The following is a 26,549-nucleotide window of genomic DNA, read 5'->3' as shown; positions in this document are numbered from 1 at the left end:
TCCAATTCCAATATAGCCAGAAGGTACATTAGCACCTCCAGCCAAATTCCAAAACTTGCAGAGTAACAAGGAGATCACAAATGACACAGATCTCCTGCACCACAACTAGAAAGGAGGAGGCTGTAGGATATTGAATCAGGACTTAAAGAATTTCCTTTTTTTACAAGGTATGTGTGTGTTCTCCATCTGTTGCCACTCACAGTCTAAATATGGGTGTTCATGGACAGTTTTGCATTTTTGAAAGATATACACCTGTGTTTCATAACATAAATTTTTCTTGGATTTCCTTCTTTGACTTTATTTTGGCTACAACAACATTCTTTTTTAATCTTTAGTTCTTAAGAATATTATAATCTCCACTGGAAGAATTTTGTGGATGTAGAATTTGGGTTTACATGTATGAACTTACTTTTTGTGGATGGAGGGAAAGTTAAGAAATTAACTTGCCAGTTGCTTGTTTTGCATTTTTCTGTTGTTGCTGTTTTCTTTATTTTAATTGTGTCAATTACAATAATGATATTTAAGTAATGTTTTCTCTTTAGATTCCTTTATCTAGGTCTTTGTATCCAGATCCTGCCTAAACCTTCAGAACTCTTTCTTTATGACATTTGAAAAGACATTTGTCAGCTATGCTTGCATAAGCAAAATCCACGTATTTTAACCTCATACTTTGATTATAGCAACACCTCTTCCTTACATTTTATATTTATATATAAAGTCCTGTTTTATTTATTTCCATTCAGAATCATATCACAAAGATCAGCCAACTATTCCTACCTATGTTTTAATGATAGTATATAAAGATCTTACTTAAAAAGAGAAGGAAAAATAATGCTTATCTACAAAATTCTTCTCCCTTAAATGCACACTTGTTGATTTTCAAAAGGCATTAGTCCCTTCTTACTGAATAAGGGCAGGAGAGCTAGCAGTACAGCATCTTTAAGCAGGTAGCATAAGACATACCTGCTGAGCAAACCTTCAAAGCAATAGCAGAAGCAGTCATACTGCTCAGTGAAGTAGAAGGCATGGAGAAAAGTATGACAACAGCTGGAGTGAAGCGCAGCCTCTGTACGTATCTCAGGAGCTAGATCTGGTTTTCATTTATCTTCATCTTGCCACATCTGAGAGTGGAATTTGGAATATGTATACAGAAAGCAGACCTATTTCCATGCAATCAAAATTATTCGCCCTCTGAAGCATTTTCTAATTAGCTTCTATTCCTCAGTAGTTTTCCAGAAAATTTCAATGGACCCTCCACTTCCAGACTACAGTGAATAAAACATACTGCTCAACTCATCAAGGAGATCAACCATTTTCTCAAGCAGCATTTTTTACTGGTACATATAGAGTGCAGGGTAATATGAAAAGAGGTTCAGATTCTTTTTTAGAAACTCACTTATATTCTGGTTTACAGGATTTCCTCAACTCAGTGGCCATAAAGGACTTAGTCGTTTGAGACTTGAGACACAGTAATAACCGTTTTAAGAGAAAAAAGAACATATCCTGTTCACAGTGTTCATAGCTAAACCAAAAGACTCTGAAAGAGAAACAATGTACTCAACATATAACAAATCTAATTGCTGAGAAGAAAAAATTTGAGATTTTCATATAAGCCCACCACACCCTCAAATGTACTGTTTAGCATACTTCTTGGTATGAGATTACATTTACTGTTTAGCATACTTCTTTCAAGTATGAGTTTACATTTTGACTTTTTTTTTTTTCTTACATAAAATGTGCTGTCCATTATATTAAGTGCAGCTATTTCAGGTTCCTTAGCTGGAGAAGGATAAACTTTCTGTATCTGCACTCTGGAGCACTTATACAGATAGAAATCAGTGGCAAGCTGAGTCCCTTCGCAGCACTGGGATGCTCATAGTCTTGTTCTCAGACTGCAGCTAAGCAGAAGGTTTAGCTCAAAATTTATCACTGTGATCTGTGATAATGGTATTAGCTTTATCATATTCCAGGAGCCTACATAGTTTCATATGGTTTAAGGTGAGAGGGGGCTATCAGATCATCTGCTCTGACCTCCAATATATCATAAACCATTAAGCTTCACCCACAAGCTCCTAAATTAAGCCCAAAGACTTTAGTTAGCAGTCCAGTTCTCACAAAACTATGCTTTTTGCCAAAGGCAGACAGAAAAAGAGAAAAACAGATGCTACCAATCCAAACTCCTCTGCAATGGCAAGCAATTGATTAAATGAGATAAGTGATTTATATACATCTTGCCTGGTGTTAAGAAGGCATTTGCAGTGGTGGCTAAGAGTTGAGGAGCATGAATTTTCATACCCCGCTTTGTCAGTAGCCTGTCTGTTAACTTCAAACAAGCCTCTTCCCATTTGTATGCCCCAGATTGTCATTTCCTAGAATAATTGTACTTAAAATTTCCTCCCTAAAAGCTTATTATTATTTTATGTTGTTTGTGGGAGAGACTTAATAAGTACAGCCATGTACATTTTGTCATTCCTAAAGTTATGCTTAATTAGGAAAATTCTGAGTGTCACAGTCCACTAGCATTACAGTTTACTATCACATTTCTTAATTCAAACCCTAGTTATGCTAGTAAAGCTTTGCCTGGAACAAGGGGCAGTAAGTTCACAGCCTTCAGGTTCTGCAACCTGCATTTTTCAGTCTGCCAATGTCACGATTCACCAATAACTGCTACCATGAATAAGATGGTCCATTCATTCAATCAAAGTTAAAACTCCATAGTAAGGGAAAGAAACACACAGGCAGAGGATTGCTATAGGATTACTGAGATAAAATAAGAGCCATTCAACTTTAGCAGCAGTTTCACATTCTAGTAATTAATGCTGATGAAGAAAGCCCACACAAACTGAAAATGTTATTCTATACACACAATGCTTACAAAATGACAGTGTAATTACTTGTACTAGGTTTTTTTTTTTTTTTTTAAGCTGTATTAAACATGTAGAGTATTTTGAAGAAAAGAAAATGTAGGAAGCATTTTCTACTGTAACAGTGAAACAGTTCACAGACTGTGGCAATTTTGCTGAAATTTTGTTTCAAGGAAGCAAAAAGCTGACGATGTGGACTGTCTTTAATCCTTTCTTCTGAAATTACTATTCATAGAATTGAAAGAGATACTAGGGTAGCAAATCCAAAACCATGCTGTCACAGGCAGCCATTACAGGTCATCCTGTTCTATTTTCTATTTATATTATTCTTTGTATTACATTGCAAAATAAAATTTAAATAAAATTAATCTGAAATTATTATTATTTTTAAAACTCTTCATATGAATTTTCAGATTTAGTTGCAATCCACTAGGAAGACATTTCAAAAGCTTGAAAAAATAAATAAATAAAAGGCCTTCAAAGAGCTCTATTAATAAACACTTCCTATAAATGGCAGCCTTCTCATAACATTATTTTTCCACTGCTCCAAAATTTCTTTCAAATAAATCTGACAAGGCAGCAAACATGAGAAAAAATTGGTAGCAAATAGTAAGTGCAGATCCCACTGTTCATCTGAGAAGAGAAACCAGCAGAGAAACACCATGTAAGTCTGGTATGAGCACTGCAATAAAAGCACAAAAGTCAACTCAGCAGGGTATGCTACCATCTCAATTCATGCCTAGGTTGGTTTCATGCAGAAATCCCTGCACACTGAAGTTAGAACATACTTCCTTCTCTGTAACCATACTGTGCATCTGACAGTTTCTGCTAGCCACACATTTTAGACTACAAGCTGTTCTTTTATGCTAAACTGCAACTCAATACAGACAAGTGTTAAAAAAAAAAAAAAAATGAAAACACCTCACTGATTTTTTTTTATAAACCAAACTTCCTTCTAAGCCAGAGGGAATGCTTAATGGATGCCTAAGCTTCTAAGATGTGGAACTCACATCTGGAGGAAATATGCAGTATTGATCCTTATTTTGTTATTCTGTCCTAATTTTATACTTTTTTTACATTCGCAGTTGAAAAAAAAAAATTTATATTGCAAAAATAATCAGTCACATATGAAGAAGAAAGTCTGTTCAGGTGTAAAATTTATTTTTTTTTGTTGGTTCACAACAATGTTTTGTATGAATAAAATGCCTTTTTCCTTTAAAAAACAAAACAAACAAAAAAAAACCCTCAGAATTCTAGCATTTAGAATTAAAATTCTTGGTAAAAAAAAAAAAAAAAAAATGCAATTACAGAGTCTAAGTCACAATTTTACCAGTCTTAAATTCTGAGGTTGTTTGATATCAAAGATATTAATTATACATCATGAGACATTTTCATGTCAGTGTTAAACTAACACACCCCAATCTGTTTTGTTTCCTAAAGTACTTTGCAATAAGTAACTTTGTCTTCAATTATATATTCAGATGGGAATCTCATTTTACATTTTATTCATAAACAAAAGAGATAGAAGCAGTTAGAAAATACTTGATAGCAGAGTTTTATTGCAATAGTAAATCATACCTCTGCTATAAAAGTTGAGGGAAGCATTATGTGAGGTTGTGCTACACTCCATGATTTTATAGCTCTGAAAAAAAAAATCAGCAATAAATTTGAATAAGGCTAAAGAGGAAAGCAGCTGGAGATGCAAAAGAGAAGTGATACCTTTATACTGTACACCTACTCCCTGTTTATCTGTCATTTTTACTTCCACATCTTAAGATTATAAATCTCTTTTTTTTTTTTTTTCAAAGATAAAATGTGACAACTTCTTATTTCAGCATCTTAGGCTGTTGATGACACTTTGTTTTAATAACTTTCAAATAATGTCTAAGTCTGATTCTTACTTGGAAGAGAAGGAAGATGAAAGCTAAAAGCATTTGTAGCTGAAATCCTCTATCCATGTTTTTTTTTTTTTTCTTCCCTCAGATAATTAAAAGTAGTGCAGATTAAAAGAATAACAAAAAGCTTGGGATTGTTTCTTACAAATAACTCAGATAAATATGGGTTACCCAAAATAAAATATTTATGTCTAAAAATAGAACCAATAGTTGTATATATACATATTTTAGTTAGAGCAAATTCCCCTAGAAATAAAGATACTAAAATCTGAGGATAATACCAAGTTTGATATTAAGTATTTGTTTTGTTTGTGGGGGGTTGCAAAACCCATAAGATAATGCTAGTAAATCACTTCAAAATCTAATCCTGAGCCAAACTATGGTTATAATCCTCAATAGTTTCAGAGTCCTTAATGGAGGTCTCTTCCAGCCTAGATGATTCTGTGATTCTGTAATGTCAACAGTGAATTGAATAAAAGACTCTGTAGATAAGGGTCATAAGTGTTTCTTTTCTAAATTCCTAATTTCACAGGTTTATAATTTACAAATCCTCTGAGCTAAAGATATCCTTACAGATGTATTTTTTTTTATTGTTATTGTTTTATTTCTTTAGAGTCCTAGAAAATTTGTGATATGACAAAAAGCCTTTACACTGTCTTAAGTTACTTTTGAAAATAAATTCAACAAATTATTGCAACAAATTAAATTGATGTCTTTTTTTAAACACTTAAAGCAAGCTGAACTTGAAGATCCATTATGAATATTATTGAAGACAGATTTTTTTTAATCTGTTTTGGGGAAAATAAAATCCCATTTGTTATGCACAGAAAACTCCCAATCTCACAGATATTTCTACAAGCATCTTTATTGTATATCTGGGACTTCTACATACAATAATATTCTGTTATTGTTTTTCCTGTATGTGTATATGTATATGGTGATGTATTAAAAAAAAAATTTGATGTATTAAAAAAAAAAATTGATGTATTAAAAAAAAAAATCCACATTCTCTGTGGATTTTGTGTAATTTTTATTTATTTTTTTTTTATTTTTTGTGGAATTTGTGTAATTTTTCTGTCAGCTTAATGTTCAGAACATTTCATGGGATATCATTAGACACAATTTTACCTCCAATTTTATAAATAATAATAAGGTCATGTTTTAGGATGTTGGTTAAGAAAAGAAATTAGAGACAGTCCAAACTGCAAGTGGAGCAAAGAAAAATTTCTTTTGCTCCTTATGAATTTGAAAATATTGAATACTAGTTTGCATATGAGTTATGCCTGGCAATTTTAAACTTGCATAAATAGCAACTGCTGTGTACATGAAAGGAAAGCACTTTCTGTGTTCTACCAGTCCCCATTCTGCACCTGCTATCCTAACAGGTTTCACAGGTGTAGCATTAATGTAACTGTGACAGTAACGCATAATTCACCTAAGTTGTTCATGGATAATATACGTTCCCCATAAGCAAGTGAACAAAAGCAAGAATATCATATAAATACTTTTAAACCATAAATAGTATAACTAGACTTTATTTAAGGTTTATGTTTTGCTGTATTTCCAAAAAATAAAATATTTTTCAAATTAGTTAGCTTTCATTTATAACTTCAGACAGAAATCTGGCCTAAAATACACTTGACAAAATACTTCACAGTTTCAGTGAAAATATATCTGTGTCTGCACAGCAGGTCTGTGTATTTATATATATCTCTCTGAAAGCATTTGGATAGGTAGGTGCACAGATAGATAGAACACATTCTACAAATGATCAAAAGATTTTATATTATACAAAATCCTGGAGATCTATATTTGCATCTGATTATCCAGAAAAAAACTACTGAAGCGACAGTTTTGGATTCTGTAAAAAGAGGAAAAAATGGTCCCTCATAAAAAAAGGGATTCAGTAAACTTGAAATGACAAACACAAAAATCTATTTGTGATGGAAAGTAGCATAACATAGGATTCAATTAGAATAAAAATTTACTCTGTCTTTTCTTTCTGCACTGTATCATTTCATACTAAAAAAGTGAAATGTAATCAATTTGGGAGTAATTAATGAACTAATATGGTGTAGCTGGATATTGAAATTACCTGTGATGAACTTTAGAGTTCATGAACTTTATCAGGTTATTAAAATGAAAGCAAATCTGTGTTTTGTTTTGATTTGTTTTGTTTTATTCCAGCCATATAGTGGTAGTTTGAGTCTGGTCAGAGGAAATCTTTCAGAGTCATCATCATCATCAGTAAGGAATCCATTGAGAATTTCAGATTTTATGTTGCATTTCAGTATAGAAATTGATGAATATTTTGTGGAACTAATGAAATGCTACATCTATGTTTATGACATATTTGTATTTAAATACAGATATGTCTCAAACGGGTGAGATTAAGTGGCTTGTGGTGGTGTCTGTCTTTCCATTTCATCAGACAATTGTAAGGTGCACAATTTTTTAGACAGTTGAATCTACTAAAGGCTAACCCTCTGCCAACAGTGTTCTTAGTGCAAATAAGAATAAAATTACATAATGTAATTTTATTGATAACTTGATTGTTTTTCTAATGTTTTCTTAAAATCAAATTTACTAATACTTTTTCAATTTTGACATCGCAGTGAATCACTGTTTCAAAAGACTGTGAAATCTCAAGAATAAGAAATTTTTTCAATCTTGAGAAAAAAAAGTTCACAAGTTGTCAATCTTCTGTTTGTTTATTTTTTACAGCACATCATGGATTTTCTAAATGAATTTATTTCTCTGACCATGTGTCTACTGATTTCGTCAAAACTTGTATACAAGTTAATTCAGTCCTCAGAGATCTTTGCTCTGACACTGTAAAGGTTTAACTCTTTCAGAAAAGCAAGCTAGGAACACATGTACTTTCTCTAATGAGCTGACCTCTTAATAAAAAAAATGGGAAAAAAAGAAAAAAGCTGAAAGAAGGCAAGAAAAGGGAGGGTGACATGGTTCTCTAGCCTTCTTTCAGTGAACTCGGGGTGGAGGATGGAGGGAGTAGGTCTGCTACAGAACTGTAATGTAATCATGTAATCCACTGAAGTTAATTTTTCCTTCAGCTGAGCTCTTTGACAGAGCTCATATACAACCATCAAATGTTAGAGAATTGTGATCAATTTATTCCAATCTTGAAAACTAATGTCATATGTTGAAGTTGAAATTGGACATCCCAGAAAACTTACCTTTAGCTTATAATTTATAGGGAAAAAAAAAATAGACAGTAATAAGATCTTTTTCTTTTTTCTTACCCACTATGACCACAGAGGGTATGACCTATCTATATGAAAACTATCTCTATGGCGTGGAACTTGGATGTTCAAATTAAGGGTGTATCTTCTTCTTTTTTTTTTCCCAAAGAAGAAAAACTACTTTGCTCTTCTTTCCAAACCATTGAAGATGTGAAGCAGTGGTGACAGCAGTGAAAAACGTTTCTGCTTCTTTAGATTAAAAATTCACTTAACTTATATATGTATAGTTCTTTATTATGTTAAAATTAATTTGAGTTCAAATATGTTCTTAATGTCTGGTTTTGGATGTGCTGTTTATGAAAATGGAGATATAAAATTGCATGCAAAACTATGATATATATACAGTACAGTGAGCTAAGAGAATAACTTTTATGTTTTTTATTTAAAAATAGATAGTACGTACTTTTCTCAAGAAAATATTTAAGGATTGATGTTTTTAAACCTCCCGGAGAAGGCTCTATTTATCGTATGAAAAAAAATCCTTTGCTGGTATTCAGCATTTATGAATTTATAGGACTTTAGCTGACATCCATATGATCAACAAAGGGAGAACACATCATGGTAGTTAGTTGACTATGGTTATTTCTGTTGTTCAGTTTCATTTGTTTTTTTAATACTGTCCTGTGTACAATGGGTCACGAGTTGAGAGCATGCCTCATTTTTCTTCTAACACTTGAGTATTAAAAGCCAATGACAATAAATAAATAAATAAATAAATAAATAAATAAGTTATTCTAGTCAGCTTATCAGTTATTTTAGTCAGCTGATGTAAAGCAGACATTGCTTATTGGTAAATCTTCAACAGTTCTGATATTTTGGGTGAAATCCAGTTCTAGTGAGTTTTTTACTATAGGTACTTTACAATTCTGATTAATTCTACCCTGCAACTTGGATCACACAAGTCAAATCTAATCTAGTAGTCAATTTAATCTATACTATCGACTTGGGTGCTTCAATTAACTGTCAGAAATAAAGGCATGGACCTTCAATTTGCGTTAACGACAATCCAGATTTATCTTATTGTATGACAGTATTCATGGAACATATTATCCACATAAGATCAAGCATGCAAGCACCTTGGATTTTGGTTCTTAGGGAATTCTCTGAGTCTCTGTAAATAGTGTAGAATTATTATTCCAAAATTTACAACATTGACTTTCGTTATCTTCTTTGAAAAGAAAAAAAAAAAAGACCAAAAAAAAATAAATAAAAGGGATGTGGCGTTGGATTCTTTGGATTATATACATTATCTATACAGCTATAAATTTTTGTCAGTAGCCTTAGAGAACCAGTTATAAATATCTTCAGTAAAAATTAGGCTCACTATGTACACCTACATACACCCTTTATATATGGATGATAAAATGATACCACACTATTAATTATAACTTCCTTTTCATTTTAATGGCATTTGAAAATCTTTTGTAGATCACTAAATGAGCTGCTTGGGCTCCTTTTCTGCCTGGTTAGTGACTACCAGGAAGAAACAGTGTACAGCAGGGATGGTCTAATTACTGCCAAAACCAAAGGTCACCTAATTCGAGGCAATGCAAATAGACTAATTATATCATTTCTTAAGGAGTCTTTCAGACATGTGTCAATCAGCAAAAATTGCAAATAGCAGAATAAGAAATCCTATACTAGCATAAATTCCACATATTTCCATTTAGAATAATGCAATAAAATGACACCATATTAAATTGGTTAATATGAAATTTAATTAGTGTGCTTTATAAAAAGGAAACCATAGGATATTTAAAACTCTTTCTGTGACCTTTAAGTAATTAGCATTCCCTAATTATTTACATGTACTATGTGGTTATTTAAAAATTGGGGGGGGTGAGGGGGGGAGAGAGAGATCACACATTAGTTATTTTTATTTTTATTCTAAATAAGGAAATAACTTTTTGTACCAATATTTGCTTTGTTAATTTGGAAGTAAAGAAAACAGCAAAGCTCCCACATAAATTAAATTTTGCAGAATTCTGACTTTTATGATTACTTGAATTCTACATGTAGATACTTTTTTTTTTCAATTTGTACATGTATTTAATATCTCTTGACAAATAGCTCCAAGTGAGTATCAGAATGTTTCAGTGTTCATCACAACATTACAAATAGAACCTCCCACTAGAACAGTTTTAGTTTAAAGCTACCAACATTCCCAATTTGATAATCATCTCCAAAAAATCTGTCCCCAGCAAGAGAAAGAATTCAGTGCCAGCAGACCATACTAACACTATAATATTCCTATAGGTAACATGGTCATTAACAGCTAGTATTTAAAATTATTATGCAGGACCATGTTGAACAAGCAGTCAAGCCTGTGAATGCTACACCTTATGTGAAATTCAGCTACTGTCTATCACACTAACTAAAAGTATTCTGCTTCCCCATATATGCGTGAGTAACAAACCACCCACTGGCTCCTGTGGATGATAATGAAAATTAGTCAGCTCTGTGCTACTTCCTAAATCCTCCAACATGAATTACATCTGAAAGAGTACTGAAATTTCCTAATATACTACATGTGTTTTAATTTTTCCTTTCAAAGTTACTTAGCAATGCCATCTTTACTTAGGCATGAGGGTTACAAAGGCTTTGAAGCTGCTGATAGGTAGTATGCAAGGGTTCACAGTAGCAGCAAAACCTGTTTCAGAGTGTTGGAAAAGTTAAATCCTGAAACACTGAGACGGCATCACAGAGCATATGAGGTTGCAGTCATCCTGTCTCAAGGACTGACAAGTGGAAGCTTAAAAGAAAATAAAATTAAATTAATATAACCAAAACAGCCAGTTCACAACTCCTGGTCTTCTCTAGTCTGTTAGTGTATAGACTGTTTAGAAACAATACGATAGAAAAACATGAGCAAAACCCATACAAAACCCATGTGAGAACTGTTAATTTAGTTCAATCTGCATTGGCAATTGTCATTTAAACTAGGTGTTAGGACATGTTAGGGTACAGGAGAGGGATATCTGCAAAGCCCACCATCAAGAAAGCTTCAATTTTAATGGCAAGCCTGTAAGACATTTGCATTTTTTTGGCCCAGTGGGCAGTCACAAGCTACTGGAGTAGCACCTGTTTAACAAGGACACACTGCCAATTTACACAGTTTAATCAGCAAATCAGACTTCTCACCATTCATTGTTGAAAAAATTACAAAATACCCCATCCCCATCTGATACAAGGACAGGTAGGGAAGAGTGTGTTGGGTCTGTCTGAGCTGGAGTCACCTTTTCCCTGCAGCAGCCCGCATAGTGCTGTACTCTGCACTCATAGCTGGAACAGCACTGATATCACTCCAGTGTTGTGTCTATTGCTGCGTAGTGCTGGCACAGCATCAGGACTCCTTCCAAGCCCCCAAGAGCCAGCAGGCTGCGCGTGGGCAAGTGATGAGGAGGGGACATTGCTGGGGCAGCTGACCTAAACCAACCAAAGGGATATTCCATAACACCTGATGTCACACTCAGCAATAAAAGGGGGGCTCTTGTGGGGGAGGGGGCTGTTCCTCCTGAACAACCACTACGCGTTTGAGGCCCTGCTTCCCAGGACGTGGCCGAACACCGCTCACTGATGGGAAGTAGAGAATAATTTTTTCTCTGTGCTTCTGCGCGGACTGATTGTTTCTTTTGTTTCTGTTTTTCCTCCCCATTCCCTTTCCCTTTAATTAAACTTTCTCATCTCAAACCTCGAGTTCTCTGTGTTGTATTTTCTCCCCCTTCCTTTTTGAGGAGAGGGGAGTGAGAGAGCGGTTGTGGTGGAGCTCGGCTGCCCACCTGAGTAAAACCACCACAAAGAGAAAAAAAAAATAGTAAAAAAAAAAAAAAATCTACAGCCACACATTCAGTATTGTCTTCCCTAATTCTCAAGGTAGATCAAAAAATACACACAGTATGATGTCACATCCTATAAACTGTCATCACAAAGTAATGTAATCACTGAGCCATTAGTTTGCATTACCTGAGTTCATTATTCATTGCTTATCATATTGTGCTGATTGTCAGATTCATGTATTCACATTCTAATAGTGATTTCATTGATACGTATTTGTATGCGTGTAAGTTCAAAGTAGTGAAAAATGTATTTGTGTGTATACATGTTTTCCATTCCAATTAGCTAAAATTTCAGAAAGAGCAGAAGCAAGCTTTCAAATGGTAAACTGTCTACTAGAATGTTTAAATGAATTATTTACTATCCAAATTGACTGCAGCAATCATCTAAATTTAGAGAGATCAGACTTTCAGCAGATGGTACACTACAGACCAGTAACTTTTGGTCAAAAGTGCTTCTGGAATATGCAATTCACTATGGTAAACCAGTCCATCAAATCAATCTGGCATTCTGCCTCTGGGAAAGGGTAATACTTAATCTTCTATAGAAAGATGAACTTCTCCCATAATACTCTTGGTCAATTGTGCAATGCCATGCATTCTTGAGAGGAAGAAAAAAAAATTGGTATGCTTTCAGGTAAGTAGAATTTGTTATGGTATGAGCTGGAAGATAGCCAATATCCAAATAAATTACATTATATATTAAGGATATGACCCCATATCCACTAATCTTATTAACTTGAAAGGAAACTCTCTACACACAGTATTTTCAGGACAAGACAACAAATTAACACATATTTTAACAGATAGGATACAGAAAGGAAATTAAAAGAAACAGAAAGTGTGCATAGTTTCTATTTTAGGTTAATGCACTTCTAAGGACAGGAAATACTATTGTGGTTATTTGACTTCCTGTATGTTACAGATGCTACACTTGAATTATTTTTGCTTCAAAGTCAATATTTAAGGTTGATTTAAACTGTATCTTTAAAAAAAGAAAATGAATAAAGGTCACATTTTTATTTCCAGTGACAGAAAATCCATCAATTGCATCAGAAAGTAGTTTCCAAGATTAGTTAAAATATCCATCTTATTTTTAGTTTGATTTGGTCTATATTCTGCTTTTAACAATTACACTTTTATATATTCTTGCCTACAGACTTAATAGACCTGTATCATCAATTTTTGTTATTCATGTAGGTATTTATAGCTTCTAATCAAATCTCAGCTCTTTTTTTTCTTTTTTTTTTTTTTAGACTAACTTCAGCTTTTCATTACACAGCATGTGTTTCAGTCCTTTCAATCATTTCTTTGTTTTCTTTGACATTCAGTATTTTATTTATCTAACTGATGGCACCAGAATAAAACAGTGTTCATAAAGTAGTCACGGTAATGCCAAGAGCAGGGAAAATATAATCTGTTGAGTCTTAGTATTTGTATAGTTACCTTTTTCACTTTATTGCACTCACATTCCACCGATTGTCTATTCTTTCTGTCTCTCTGCAAAGTTTTCTGGGTAACTGTTCTCCTGAATAGTTATATTTTACAGTGATCACAGTGGAATTCAAATCACTTTATCAAATTTAATAACAATTAGCCATTTGTATATTTATTACTAACCCCTTACCAACTTATGTATCATATTTACAAATCGGCTCTCACTTTATTTGTGCAATCAAATATAAAACAGCTTGGTCATACTATTCACGATGCTGAGAAACTTGCTATATATTCTGCTAAATTAATACAAGAAAAAAAATAACTGGTACCATAAAATATCTTTTTACCTTCAGTTCTTCAAGGACACATCAGCAATGCACTAATGTTACAAAGAGCTTAAGATCATACAGAATGGTTGGTTCACAGGATATTAAGCACTGCTTGATGCAAAGCAAAAATATTATAATGACATAAGCTCTGATGATCCTTAATCAGGTGATTAGTGGGGTTCCAAGTTCCCTATAAACATTACATATGCAACATTACATATGCATTCACCATTAAATCAGAACAAAATCGTGTGCAAACCTGAACTACATTGTCTCCAAATTTCCTTTAGCTGCTATAATAGCACAATTTTGTTATACATTTTTAACTTCTTTTCTGTACAGTTTAGCAATTATGTATCCCACTTCGTTGAGATTTACAGAATTTTGCTAAGAAGAAAAATCAAAAAAATTAAAAAATAAAAAAGGATAGTGCTGCCTCTTATTTTATGCTTTCAACTCTTGAAGATTGAATCTTGCCCAGATTATCTATTCTCCTCTTGCAACAGTAACCCTATCAACACTGTATTTTGACAACTGAAAACACTAGCAAAAGCTTTGCTATTCTTCTCTAATTTGAAACAAAATCCATTCAATTATAATTCACATTAATATATATTTTTATGTGTCTATATATAGTTAATAAGATGCCTGAGTAAAAGACACCAAAAATATTGCAGTCTAGATGCTGCATTCTTCACTTCCTATTTCATAATGTCATGTAATGTTGATACACGTTGCTATCAACAACTGCCTTGGTCTTCTCCATAGCTATTTGCATTTCATTATGATCTAAAATGTCTTCACAATACTATAAGCATGGGTTGACTGAGTTCATAAAACATACTAGCACCTCTTATGAAAGGTGTTATGAAAATGGTCCATGGTTCATATGTCCTGAGCTAACTAAGCAAATAATAATGTTGCAATCTCCAAAACTGCATGGATGCATAAAATTAAATGCAACAATAAAGTGATAGGAGTGGATTAAAAAATGCATCTAAAATGAAGGGTTGATGCAAACAGCAGAATCTGAAGATATGCACTTACACTGTTCATATATCATGTTATGAAAAAGTCTTAAAACCTGTTTGAAATTGAAGAGTTATTTTTTAGTTCTATATCTCTGAATGCAAGGGGGGTTGTTTCCAGGAAATAAAACAAAATAAAATGAACCAAAACAGCTCTGCTTATATTGCACACTTACAACTTACAACACTGTAAAGACTGTAAAGTTGTTAAGATCAAAAAAAAAAAAAAAAAATGTAGAAATGATTCTTTTGCTTCTGACTTCCTCCAACATTATTCAAGATCTCCAGAGAATTGTATTACAATTTCTTCACCCTTCCCAAAAATGCAATAGCAAAGACAATGCCAAGTAAACGTGGTTTTGGATGTAAGTAACTTCTTTCTACGTGAAATTGAAGTGTACTGAGCAGTATTGCACCCCTCTGAGTGCAATCTTACTTGACCTTATAACACCCAAATTGGTGAGGATAATTTTCTTCTTTTAATACATTTTCTTCTTATATTTAACACAATTTTCTCCTTATATTTATATGCTATGGATATGTCATCAAACTCTAGCATTTGCAAATATGTTTTTATCAAGTAGCTGATCTGGCTACTGATACGAGTTCTGCATTAGGTTGCACCTTAAATCATCCTAGAAACAATCTGGTATAGGAAGGTGGCATTCTGCTTGATATGCTTTGTATCCCTTTATGAGCATTTGACATCTGCTCTCCAAATCTGCTCTAGCTGCCTGTTGTTTTTCAAGTGGAGTTTGAAGTGCTGTTTTTGACCTATAAAGCCTAAAATGACTTGAAGCTTGCTTTTTTGAGAGACTGACTCACTCCCCATGTGTTAAGATTACTGACAGCACTGTCAGTACTTTACTTTAGAGTAAAAGATAGGGAACTAATGACAAGGTATATGAGTTCTCTTTCACTGAAGAATTTACTTCCACATCTATCTGAAGTGATCTAAATTTGTTAATCTTCAGAATATACCAAAACCCCATCCATCTCTACAGACAGGTAGGTAGGACTTCTGTCATGAACAGTGAGAATAGGAAGGGAAGGTTTTGTGTGTACTGTTTTTTGAGACACGGGAATGACTGTTGCCTACTGACTAATGTTCCTGTCCATTATGAATGGCATTTGAACTTCTCCAGGGCACCAAGAGGTCAAAAAAGATATCTGTTTGTGTTCTGAAGACAACAGAGTTTTAACACTATATACAGAGACTTTACCATTAGAACTGCCTCAATTCATGAAAGTGAACCAGTAAAAAAAAAAAAATGCTATTAATTAAAGTGTGAAATAAAGTAAAGAAGAGATTACTTATTCTGACTGATCCTATAAAATAATGGCAATTACTAGGTTATTAAAAGTTAGGGCATACAAAGATACAGATCATCGTAACTGCAGTCATAACTAAACTCATTGCATTCTGCTAATTTAAAGACATTTCAAACTAGTGTTTGAAGTTTGTTTAGGATGTACATTTACAACTCCTGCCTTACGCTAGCACTTCCACTTTTCCGCGGGTGGGAGGAGGGGGAGAGAGAGGAGGAAGGAGAAAACTCTGTCACTTGTAGGTGTTGAGAAAAGACTTCTACAGCCCTCTAGTGTTGCCACAATACAGACCCTTGCTAAAAATAGACCAAAGCCATGCTAACTTCTTCTCCACACCCTGAAGACAACCCTGCTGACTTTGCCACTGCTGGACAGACAAGTTATTCAAACAACTCAAATCACAGCACTGGCAGAATGAGTTACTCCGCTCTCATTCTCAGATCACAACGGAGATGGTACCAAGTCCCCAACAGCTTAGAATCAGCCTTTGTAAATAAATGCATACTCACAGAAATCACTTCTCTCGCAGAAAAAAAAAAAAAAAAAAAAAAAAAAAAAAAAAAAAAAACCAGTTAATTTGCTGTGTATGTATTTAAACAGCTGACTGGAGAGTTTATTATGCCTGATTGCAGGCCTTCAGCAGCAATGATAGCTCCTTTCTCCTTTCTCTCCCTCCCTGCCTCTTTCACAGTGAGTTTCCGTTGACAGAGCCTACGGCTATACTCTCAGAAATCATATAAAACCTGACAGTGCCAAAATTCCAACCGCAAAAAGGTGTTTTAAGGTGTTGCCTTTCAAATCTAATTTTAACAGACAACTGTGTTCAGCAAGCACATCCCAGGATGGCAGTGTGCAGCTCTCGGCTGCCCATGGGCTGCAGATGGAGCTGTTGACAAAACAGTTCAACTCACTGGAGATGAGCTGGGCTGGCACTGACTGCTACAGCAGCAGTGACCTTTTATTATTATTGCTATTATTATTAATATTGTCTTTCTTCTTCTTACTGTTACCTTTAAGTGTCTCTGCACTACTTAAGAGCATCATGTGTTTCAAACCTCCTAACCTTAGAAAACCAGAGCAAGGCTCCCTGGCCAACCTTCAGGATATCTTACAGAAAAAATATAAAAGCACACTGCCAAATCTAGACAGATGAATAAAAGTTCAAATCAGAAACCGTGTAAGGAAGACAGAGAAATACACAACTTCAGTGATTTTGTTACAAGCATTAACTTCTATTTGGAAAGAAGTTTACAAAGTGTTGGTTTCTACACTAGGAAAACATTTTATGCTACACATTCCCCCTAAAGCTATAAAAAGTGAAAGTTTGTGCATCAGAACTTTGGAAATGTGCAAGCATTATTGTTAGGAGAGGTGCAACAGGATCAAATTCACACTGTGTAACTATATATTGCCACTTACTACATCTGCACACATATCACTGTGCAAACTGACTGTTGTAGCACAACAGTTTATTTTGCACTTGGAATTTCTGATAAATATTGCCTGGAGATCTCTGCAGGGAACTAACAGAATCCCAGCTGCTATATTTATTAGGAAGGAGGTTAATTCAGCCTTCCCTTGGACAATTCAAATTAAAAGCACTGGGTCATAATTATGCATCAAGCAAGAATGATGACATAGATGATACTCATGTTCTCACATGCTATTGAAAATACTACCTTGCAATTAGTGCTGCAAGCATGATAATGTGTTGCTACAGCTTTGAAGCTCCTCATACTTTAATTTAAGCAAAATAAATTATTGCTTAATCTGAATCAAAGTCTTGAATTCAAATTCACAGGTCTGGAGATTAAGTTTTTCTTATTTAATTAGTGAGATTGCTGTAGATATGCAGTCAAATTCTATTCTCACTTATGGTAAGTTTTCTTTAGTATACAAGAAAAAGTGTGGTTTGTTAAAATTCCTGACTACTACTTCGTTGCTGCATGATGCAAATGCCAGAGTGCCAGTGCCTGTTTATGATCACTTTTTTAAATCACAGTCAAGTATATGATACCATTTTTCAAAAAGCACAAACATCATCTCCAAAAACTTAAGTTATGTACATCGTATGTTACACATTGTAGTGAGACAGGGTAAAAAAAAAAAAAAAAAAAAAAAAAGGTAGCAAAAGACTGTTTATATATGTCATTATACTAGAACAACTTAATGTCTGACAGTAAACATAATCTCTTATTCCCATCTTTTTTCCATTTATTCTAATTTGTATTCCTGTAACTTCATAGACTGCGCATTTTTACCTGTTTGCTTGTTTGTCTTTTGTTAAGTACAATTTTGTTAAGTACTTTGCAAAAGTACATTAAGAGTCTCTAGTATGTTTGTGCAAGATTTAATTCATTTTTGCTCATAAAAAGTTTTGAATTCCTTTATGAAAGGCACATGACAAAATGCCATTTTATAATACTATGCTGTATTTTATAACTTCCATCCAGGACAAAAATAAATAAATAAATAAATAAAAAGTAAAAAAAAAAAAAGTAGTTCTGAAACATAATAAAACAAAGCTTGAAGTGAACACTAATAATACAAAAAGTACCTTTAATTTTGCCCTTGGAGTTCCTTGCAGGATTTTACAAGGAAAATTCAAAACAGGCACCATTCAGTATCTTTTTATTTATTTATTTATTTTAATCATTTTGTATCTTCAAGACAAATCTGCTGTACAGAGGGGGATAGTTTTATAACATTCAGACAATTATTCTAAGCCATGAGGATCATCTGGCCCTGCGGGTTTTTTTAGCAATAGAGTCTTAAATTCACCACTGGTATGGAATTCCTGGACACTATTTATAGTTTACAGTGCACATACTCAGGGTGAGAGTTAAAGACATAGCATAGATGTAGTGATGTTTACAGAACAGTACTGTATAAAGTAAAAAATAACCACATTTATAATAAATAATAAATATTAAAAAAAATTATTTCTATTTCTTAAGTCTTATAACAGCATTCAAACACCTTATAAATGATCCCAACTCAGTGGAATCTAATTAGCAGTGATGAAGGATTAAGGCTCACCAGTGTCCATTTAATTGTGCTAAGAGGTTGTGCTACATATCTGTGTATATAATATCATAATTTTTCAGTAGATTGACATGGAAGTCCACCAAAAATGCATGGAGTCAATATCACTTTAGGCAAACAAGATCTGATCAAGGTAGTCAAATTTTAAAATATAGGTGGGTAGGAAAATTTTGTAATGAATGTCTCTTCTCACTTCTAGGTTCTCATATTCCTACTCGTCTTCACTAATGCCTGGCTTCAATAAGTCTATACATGTGTACTGTAGCTAAAGTGGGCTCAAATGTGAAAATATAAAAAAATTAATTTTAATTGGGAAAACATAATGTTTTTGTTTGGGTCCATCAAAAGCAACTACTTGACTGCCAACACTATACAATTCTTAATTGTGTTGGACATTGTAGTAAGACAACAGGTTATATTTTTTTAATTTCACTTCTAATATTTGTCTCTGTTTTCCATTTATTTTATTGAAAGTAGGATAATTATATTAATACAATATGAATAGTATTTTTTTCAGATTCATTCTGCATAAAATCTTAATTAGAAAATTAAATTTAAAAATCAAAGAACAAAGAACAAATCAGAAATGTTTATCAAGCATTATTTTTGTGTATTAGATATATTTGGTGTATAATTAATGACTGTTGTAATAATTACTGATATAGGTTGCTAATAATTACACTACATATACATCAAAGAAGCAGACACAACCATCTTTGCACAGTCAGAATATGTTCTGACATAATTTGAAAGGAACATGTATCAAATTGAACACAGAAAAGTAACTTGAGGTGTATGAGACACCTATTAACGTGTAATGTTAACCAGTTGAATATGGGACAGGAATTTAAAAAGTTCATAATAAAGGGAATGTGGTAGCTGAGGAAGAAGCTGATGTTCTCTGAGCCACAAAGTCAAACATCATATCTTCAGGGATCTCAAGAGCCATTCAATGTGCCATTTAGAATAGCAGCATTCCTCCACCAATCTCCCCATCCTACCTCCTTTCGTTTTTTTTCTTTTTTTCCTTTTATTTCTTTTTTTTTCCTTTTTTTCTTTTTTCCTCTTTTTTTTTTTTTTTTTTAGTACTAACTTGTATAAAATTATTTTGGAAAGAATCTTACACCAGCTTGCCTCTACTATTTTTTTTACGTCAGTGTACTGGAAGTGGAAAAAAAAAAAAAAAAGAAAAAAGAAAAAGAGAAAGAAAAAAAAAAAGCCATACACCAAAAAAAAAAAAAAAAAAACCACCTTATTTCTCAACCAGATGAGATAATGGACCAAAAAGTGAGAAACTTGTAATAGGAAGTCGATGGGAAGACAAATGTCTGATATGAATTCTGTTGAAGTTGGTATGAATGTTGATTCATAATTTTTAAAGGATTTAATGCGAACTATAAAATCTTGTGTTTCCGTTTACTTAACCATGCCTGTGTTTACATAGCCATTGTCAACTGCTAACAAATCAAAAAGAACATCACTCTACTTTTGTTCAATAATAAAACAATTAAATAAATCAAGTCACTAAGTACATGAGCAAAGAAGTGAGCCATAAATGTTGAAATTGTGAGAAGAACTATTCAGCATTGTCTTAGGGGCTCGGGGGAAGGAAAAGTCATATCTGATTTTTAAATAAATTTCTACAATGACAAACTACCTATTTGTATAGTAATATTATTTCCATTTCACGTCTACCTATCATGCCTGTGTTTACTAGAATAACAAAATAAATCATTAAACAAAAAGGGATGGCAGATTTCGTAGTTGTTCTAACCCTATCAATTTTAAGCTCATATAAGCTATAGTAAAACCATGTATCAGCTCCTGCTGTGCAATGGCTGTTTTATACAATTTGACTATGTGATGAAAGAAACTAGTTGACATGCACTTACAGTATTAAGCCCTGGCACCTGCATTGCAGGCACTAATCAAAGTGCTCCTTCAGAGGGGTGAAAGAATCGCTATTTGTAACACAATAATTAGGCTGGGTAGAAGGGCCTGAAAAGTAAATCAATCTCTTCTGCTCTCTAAATCTGACACCGTTCTCTAGGCAGATTGTTAACATAATGAGACAGAAGCCAACAAGAGGTCCCATAAAAGACCTATGTCTTCTTTTTTATTTTTTTTCCTCTTCTTTCTTTATACTTGCAATGTTACTAAGAGCATAATTACAGACAATTCTACCCTAAGTCAGTGGCATAAAAGCAGCTATTCCTAAGAAACTCATCAAAAATAAGTTGGCAGAACAGACAGGCTATATAACTCAGCAGCAGGCTGACTCTATTTGTCCAACTGGGTTAAGATTATTTTAACCTATTCCCCACTCAAATTACCATGATAATGTCTTGTAGGGAAAAATAATAAATTCTTATAAAATGGCAAGAAAATAATTTTGGTGAATTAATCTGATTCTCTGCTCTTTCTGGGCCAATGAATAACAATTTCACCAAAATCAATGTTATTATTAAATTATCAATCGTGTGAGAAAAGAATCATCCAATGTGGTCATTGGGACTTCTAAAAAGGAAACTAGTAAGAGAATAGCAACTCTAATAGTAAAGCTTTTAAACAGAAAACTTTTTCTTGAACAGCCTAATTTTGACAGCATAATCTTATTAGTGGCCAAAAACAGCAAATCCATTTTCCTTGGTAAGACAGTTGCATTCATAGATTATGCTTTTTTTTTTTTTTTTTTTTTTTTTGTAATATGAGAGGCTTAGAAGCCTTCATTATTGACAAATTATTGTATGTACTTATGCCAAAAAAATACATAAAAATAGTAACATATGAGAAGACATAAAAATAAAAATAATCTATGCTGCACATGTGTGGTGGATTTACCATGCTAGGCAGCTGAACTGCATCACAACTACTCTCTCACTCCCCCTCCTTAGAAGAGGTGGGGAAGAAGTAAAGGCAAGAACAACTCACGGGTTGAGATAAGGATCATTTAATTAAAGGGAAAAATAATTATTAAGGAAAGATTATTATTAATTAAACAATTTAACTAAAGGGAAAAAAAAGGGGGAAAGGGAGGGGACAAGGAGAGAAAAAAGAAAAAAAGCACAACAAAACAAAACAAGCAAAGGCTGCGTGGAAGTGCAGAGGGAAGAGATTACTCTCTACTTCTCACAAATGAGTGATGTTTGACCACGTCTTTGAAGCAGGGCCTCAATGCACATAGACGGTATTAGGGAGGCCAGACGTTTTCACAACGAGAGCCCATCCCTTCCCTCTTCTTTCTTTTTCCACCTTTTATTGCTGCGTGTGACATCTTATGGTACAGAATATCCCTTTGATTGGTTTAGGTCAGCTGCCCTGGTGATGTTACTTTTTCACTTTTTGCACACACCCTAGGAGGGTTAGAGAGAGTCCTGATGCTGTGTTAGCACTGCTCAGCAGCATACACAACACTGTTGTGGTACCAGTGCTGTTCTAGCTACAAGCGCAGAGCACAGCACTGTATGGGCTGCTGCACGGAAAGTTAACATCCCAGCCAGACCCAGTACAATATGGTGGAATGTAGCATGCAGACACTTCCATAATGCAAACAGATGAATGGGATGTCTGTTTTCTTTCATAGGCAGATATGCACCAGTCATTACTTTCCATTATTTACTACCATTTTTCTTAATCCCTTTCATGAACATGTTGTAACTATGTAACCCTGAAATGCAGTATTACCTTTGGAAATAACAGGCTGTATGCTCTGCACTAAATTTTTAAGGTGTCTAGAGTGAGTCTTACCTCATCTATTCGGTCTGAGCTTTTGTGGATCTGCAGCTTTGTTTTACTTGCTTTATTTGCAACAGCAATTCCTTTAGTTGGCCAGGTAGCAATAGCAAATCTGTTACTAATTTTTATTTTTTTTTATCTTTGTGTGGTAGAAGCATACTTTCACATAGATAGCAGTAACAAGCAATTATTCTATGTGGAATGAGAGATTTATGACTAGCATAATGAAGTAGTGTAGAGAATTACTGTCTCAAACAATAGCAGAGGTCTTAAGAAGTAGGGACACGATATGTGGCACACAGGAGTGCAGGTATAGCACAGGGCAGAGGCTAGCACTGCAAACTTCACAGCTGTGAACAGCTCACCCACAGACAGAAAAGCACAAGTTTGGAGTAGGACTGCATTAATTTATACCAACAAGAAATTCTTGGTTTACTGACTTATAAGCTGTCATTACTCTTTGCCCACAAATAATACCTTGAGTGTAAATATCTTGAGATGTAAAGGATATGAATACAATTTATGCAGTGATGAATTTAGAAAGGTGTGTCCTGAAATTTGATGGCATAACTTCTAAACTATACTAAATGGTAAATGGCATGCTTCCTAGTGATTGTGGATTTTTAACTGTATATCATACTGGTTCTTCCAAATAGTCTTAAAATTCCGGATAATCAGTGTGATCAATAAAGAGCATCTAATAATTACTATTTTTTAAAACAAATTTCTCATATTTCATATATACCTACATTATCTGAAGACTTTGATATAACTCATCACACTTCACTTTAGATGTCCAGAACATGTCTCAGCTTGAGCTAGTTATCTTGTCTTCTTTTGCAGTTTGTTTGACCTATTTGACTGATCATAGAATTAGAATGATCTTAGAATCTTAGAACTGTGGCTGGCAGGTGCCAACTTCTTTGCATGGATATGGTCATTGGCTCTCAACTGGTTGTCTGACTGGTTGGTAAGGAAATTTAGTAAGAAAGGAACAAAAGAAAAGTGTAAAGGTGTCAAACTTTCAGCAATCTTTTAATAAATTTACAACTTTTTGGGGAAGTTTACTCATGTAGAGGACACATAAAACAAACATTTCAATCAAAAAATCACAAAGACTGTTTAAATTCCATTGTTCAAAGTTCATTTTTAATACAATCTCTTTTCTGTTTCTTTTACAGTATTAAATCTTCATATTCTACACTGGTTTTTATTCAGAAATTCTGATTGCCCTGCAAACTGAAAATACTAAACATAGAAAGAGAGGAAACCAACTACTGTTGAAATGGTTGCACAGCACATGACAGCTATTAACAGCACACAGAAGTGGTATACAATCAGTCACTATGACAGGAAAAATTGAATTGAAAACTGACTGCAGTCTGAAACCTAAATAAATAGAGTTTGGCTAGAACAACACAGATTCAGTGCTGAAAGCCAACAGAATTGACTACATTAAATCAAGATTTTAGAACTACATGTATGCTTTGTGGAAGAGAAGAGTAAGTTTCTCTATTCCAGTACCATTATGAATGTTTGGTAATGGTTTATCTAAACGACTAATACATACAGAATTGCTTTTATATTTGTAACATTTATCAAAACTCATTGTCTCAATTACATTAAGTAACAGCAGATTTGACAAAGTTAGGTATCCTACTATTTCTTTACTAGTCAAGATGTAGATAATGTAAGGTTTTTTTGTTAGTTTGCTTGTTTTGATGGAGTCTTTTTTTAAACAGAGTTTTGCAATGAACAGTATTTAATATTCCACAGCATTAAAATTATGCTTTTAAGTATTTATTATACATTTTTTCGTTTTTAATATTTTGTTCATAGCTTTCTTGTTGAAAAGAATGTTCATTTTTCCCTGACAGATTATTTATTTTTTTAAAGCCTCCTTATTGACAAAATAATTTATAAACATGACACCATTTTTTATTTAAAAATATATAAAACAACTATCATAATTTTGCTAGGTGGCTATAACCTTCATTGTAGCACACACCTGTACTTCAGTAAAAGAGAATCCAATTCTCAAAATGTCTATGATGAGTATGAGACATTTTCTAATGCTGCTTTTCTGTAACCTTCAAAATATATACCTACAATTTTGTATATATATGCACACAGAACAATCATGATTTACTGACTACTTCAAATGAATTTAAGTTTGCAACTTAGGCTGAGGTTGTGTTTTCATAAAATAATACACAAAACAATTTTTATGCATTTTGCAAGAACCTTAAGCTGAATTACCAAGGAAAAAAAATCTGGTTTATTTCTTAAAGAAAAAAAAAATATATTTCAATAGAACTAATATGAGCATAAAAAGTCTATAAGCAAAACAGCAACCAAAATTCATTGCATCCTAGAAGAGCACTTTTCTCCTTTATGGATGTCTGGCAGATAAAAATCTAAGCATGCCAAGAGGAGTCAATAGCTCTTTAGAAATCACAAAAAAATATATATATATAATTAAGGTAAAAATCTCTTCCTTGATGCTGCTGCAAAGCTCTCATCTGCAGTGCAGATCTTTATCGTACTTTTCGTGCTCCTTTCTGCATGACTGAGCAGGTTATGCAATATATGCAAAACACAAGAAGATCTAAAACTATTGCCATGCTTGCACATATTACCCAAGCTACACTGGCCGAACAGTAGCATCTAACTAGAGCAATCTCAGCAGTTCTCAGGATTTCAGTTGAAATTTGATTTTTCTTTCCCATGACAGACAAATATTTTACTCATTGTAACAAAAGGGGCATGGGCAAACCTGTAAGGAAAAGCCAGGAGGAAAACAGATCTGTCTTACTGCCACCACTGAGTGAGGGTAGTGAAAATGGCTAGTAGGAGAAGCCTGACATCCATCACACTCCCCCTCTGATGTGCACAAAAGACCTCTTTGAGCAGCAGCTACAGCCAGTCTGGTTTCCAAAGTCTTACAATGAGCAAAGTAGTACAGCTATGTTACCCTCCGTTCACACCTGCAGTTTCAGAGAGCAACAGAAGCAAGATCATTTTACAGTATTTTTTTTTTTGAACCTGATTTTTTCCTTAACTGCAATACAGATGAAGTTCTAGTATTTAAGAAAAGAGACCAACTGCTTATACTTTCATGATTTAAAAGAGAATGTTGTAGATTTTTCTGACAATTCCAATTCAATATTTTCTTTTTTCCATAATGAATCGAAAGAGGACTGATGTTCCAAAGGTTTACTAAAAACATTAATGAGATATGCCCATTTTAATTGTTTTGGAGTAGCAATTTCCCTTGTAGCTTGAAGGGTGTTAAGAATACAAAAATAAATAAATAAGTAAATAAATAAAGAATAACAACAATAACAAAATCCAGTTAGATGCTAAATTCCATCACTTGACTGAAAACGGTTAATATGGAATAATTCTTCTGATAGCAGCCTAGTTATTCATGATTTACATTTATGTAACTAACTGCAGATTGGATGTTGACAATTTCTTTCAAAAAACTTTGAAAAAAAAAATGCCCTAGCTAATGCTAAGCACAATTAAGAAAACAAGACTTGTTCTACACAGCAAAAGATCTGTACTACTTTTTTTTTTTCACCAGTTTTTCAAGTGAAAACATGGCCCTGAAAAAATACAGCCTCTGAAAAACATGACCCTAAATACAGATGTGTCTTATTTTGTAGTCAGTATTTGAATAGCAGTTCTTGGTTATTCACAGGCCAAGCAGTTCTGTGGTTAGCTTAAGGAACTATAAATAGACTGTTTTCAATAGCGTTTTTAGATTAAAAAGACTGATTAGA

At 33.6% G+C, this 26,549-nt stretch overlaps 1 protein-coding gene across 4 annotated transcripts in view; it reads right to left on the bottom strand.

The window, feature by feature from the left end:
• PCDH9 (protocadherin 9) overlaps window positions 1–26,549 on the bottom strand; it is a 735,508-nt gene that overhangs the window by 299,572 nt on the left and 409,387 nt on the right. The gene's annotated exons all lie outside the window — the stretch shown is intronic.

The sequence above is a fragment of the Anas platyrhynchos genome, chromosome 1 (genome assembly GCF_047663525.1).
Source record: "Anas platyrhynchos isolate ZD024472 breed Pekin duck chromosome 1, IASCAAS_PekinDuck_T2T, whole genome shotgun sequence".
NCBI classification, from domain to species: Eukaryota; Metazoa; Chordata; class Aves; order Anseriformes; family Anatidae; genus Anas; species Anas platyrhynchos.
This window is presented reverse-complemented; position numbering and strand designations above follow the sequence as displayed.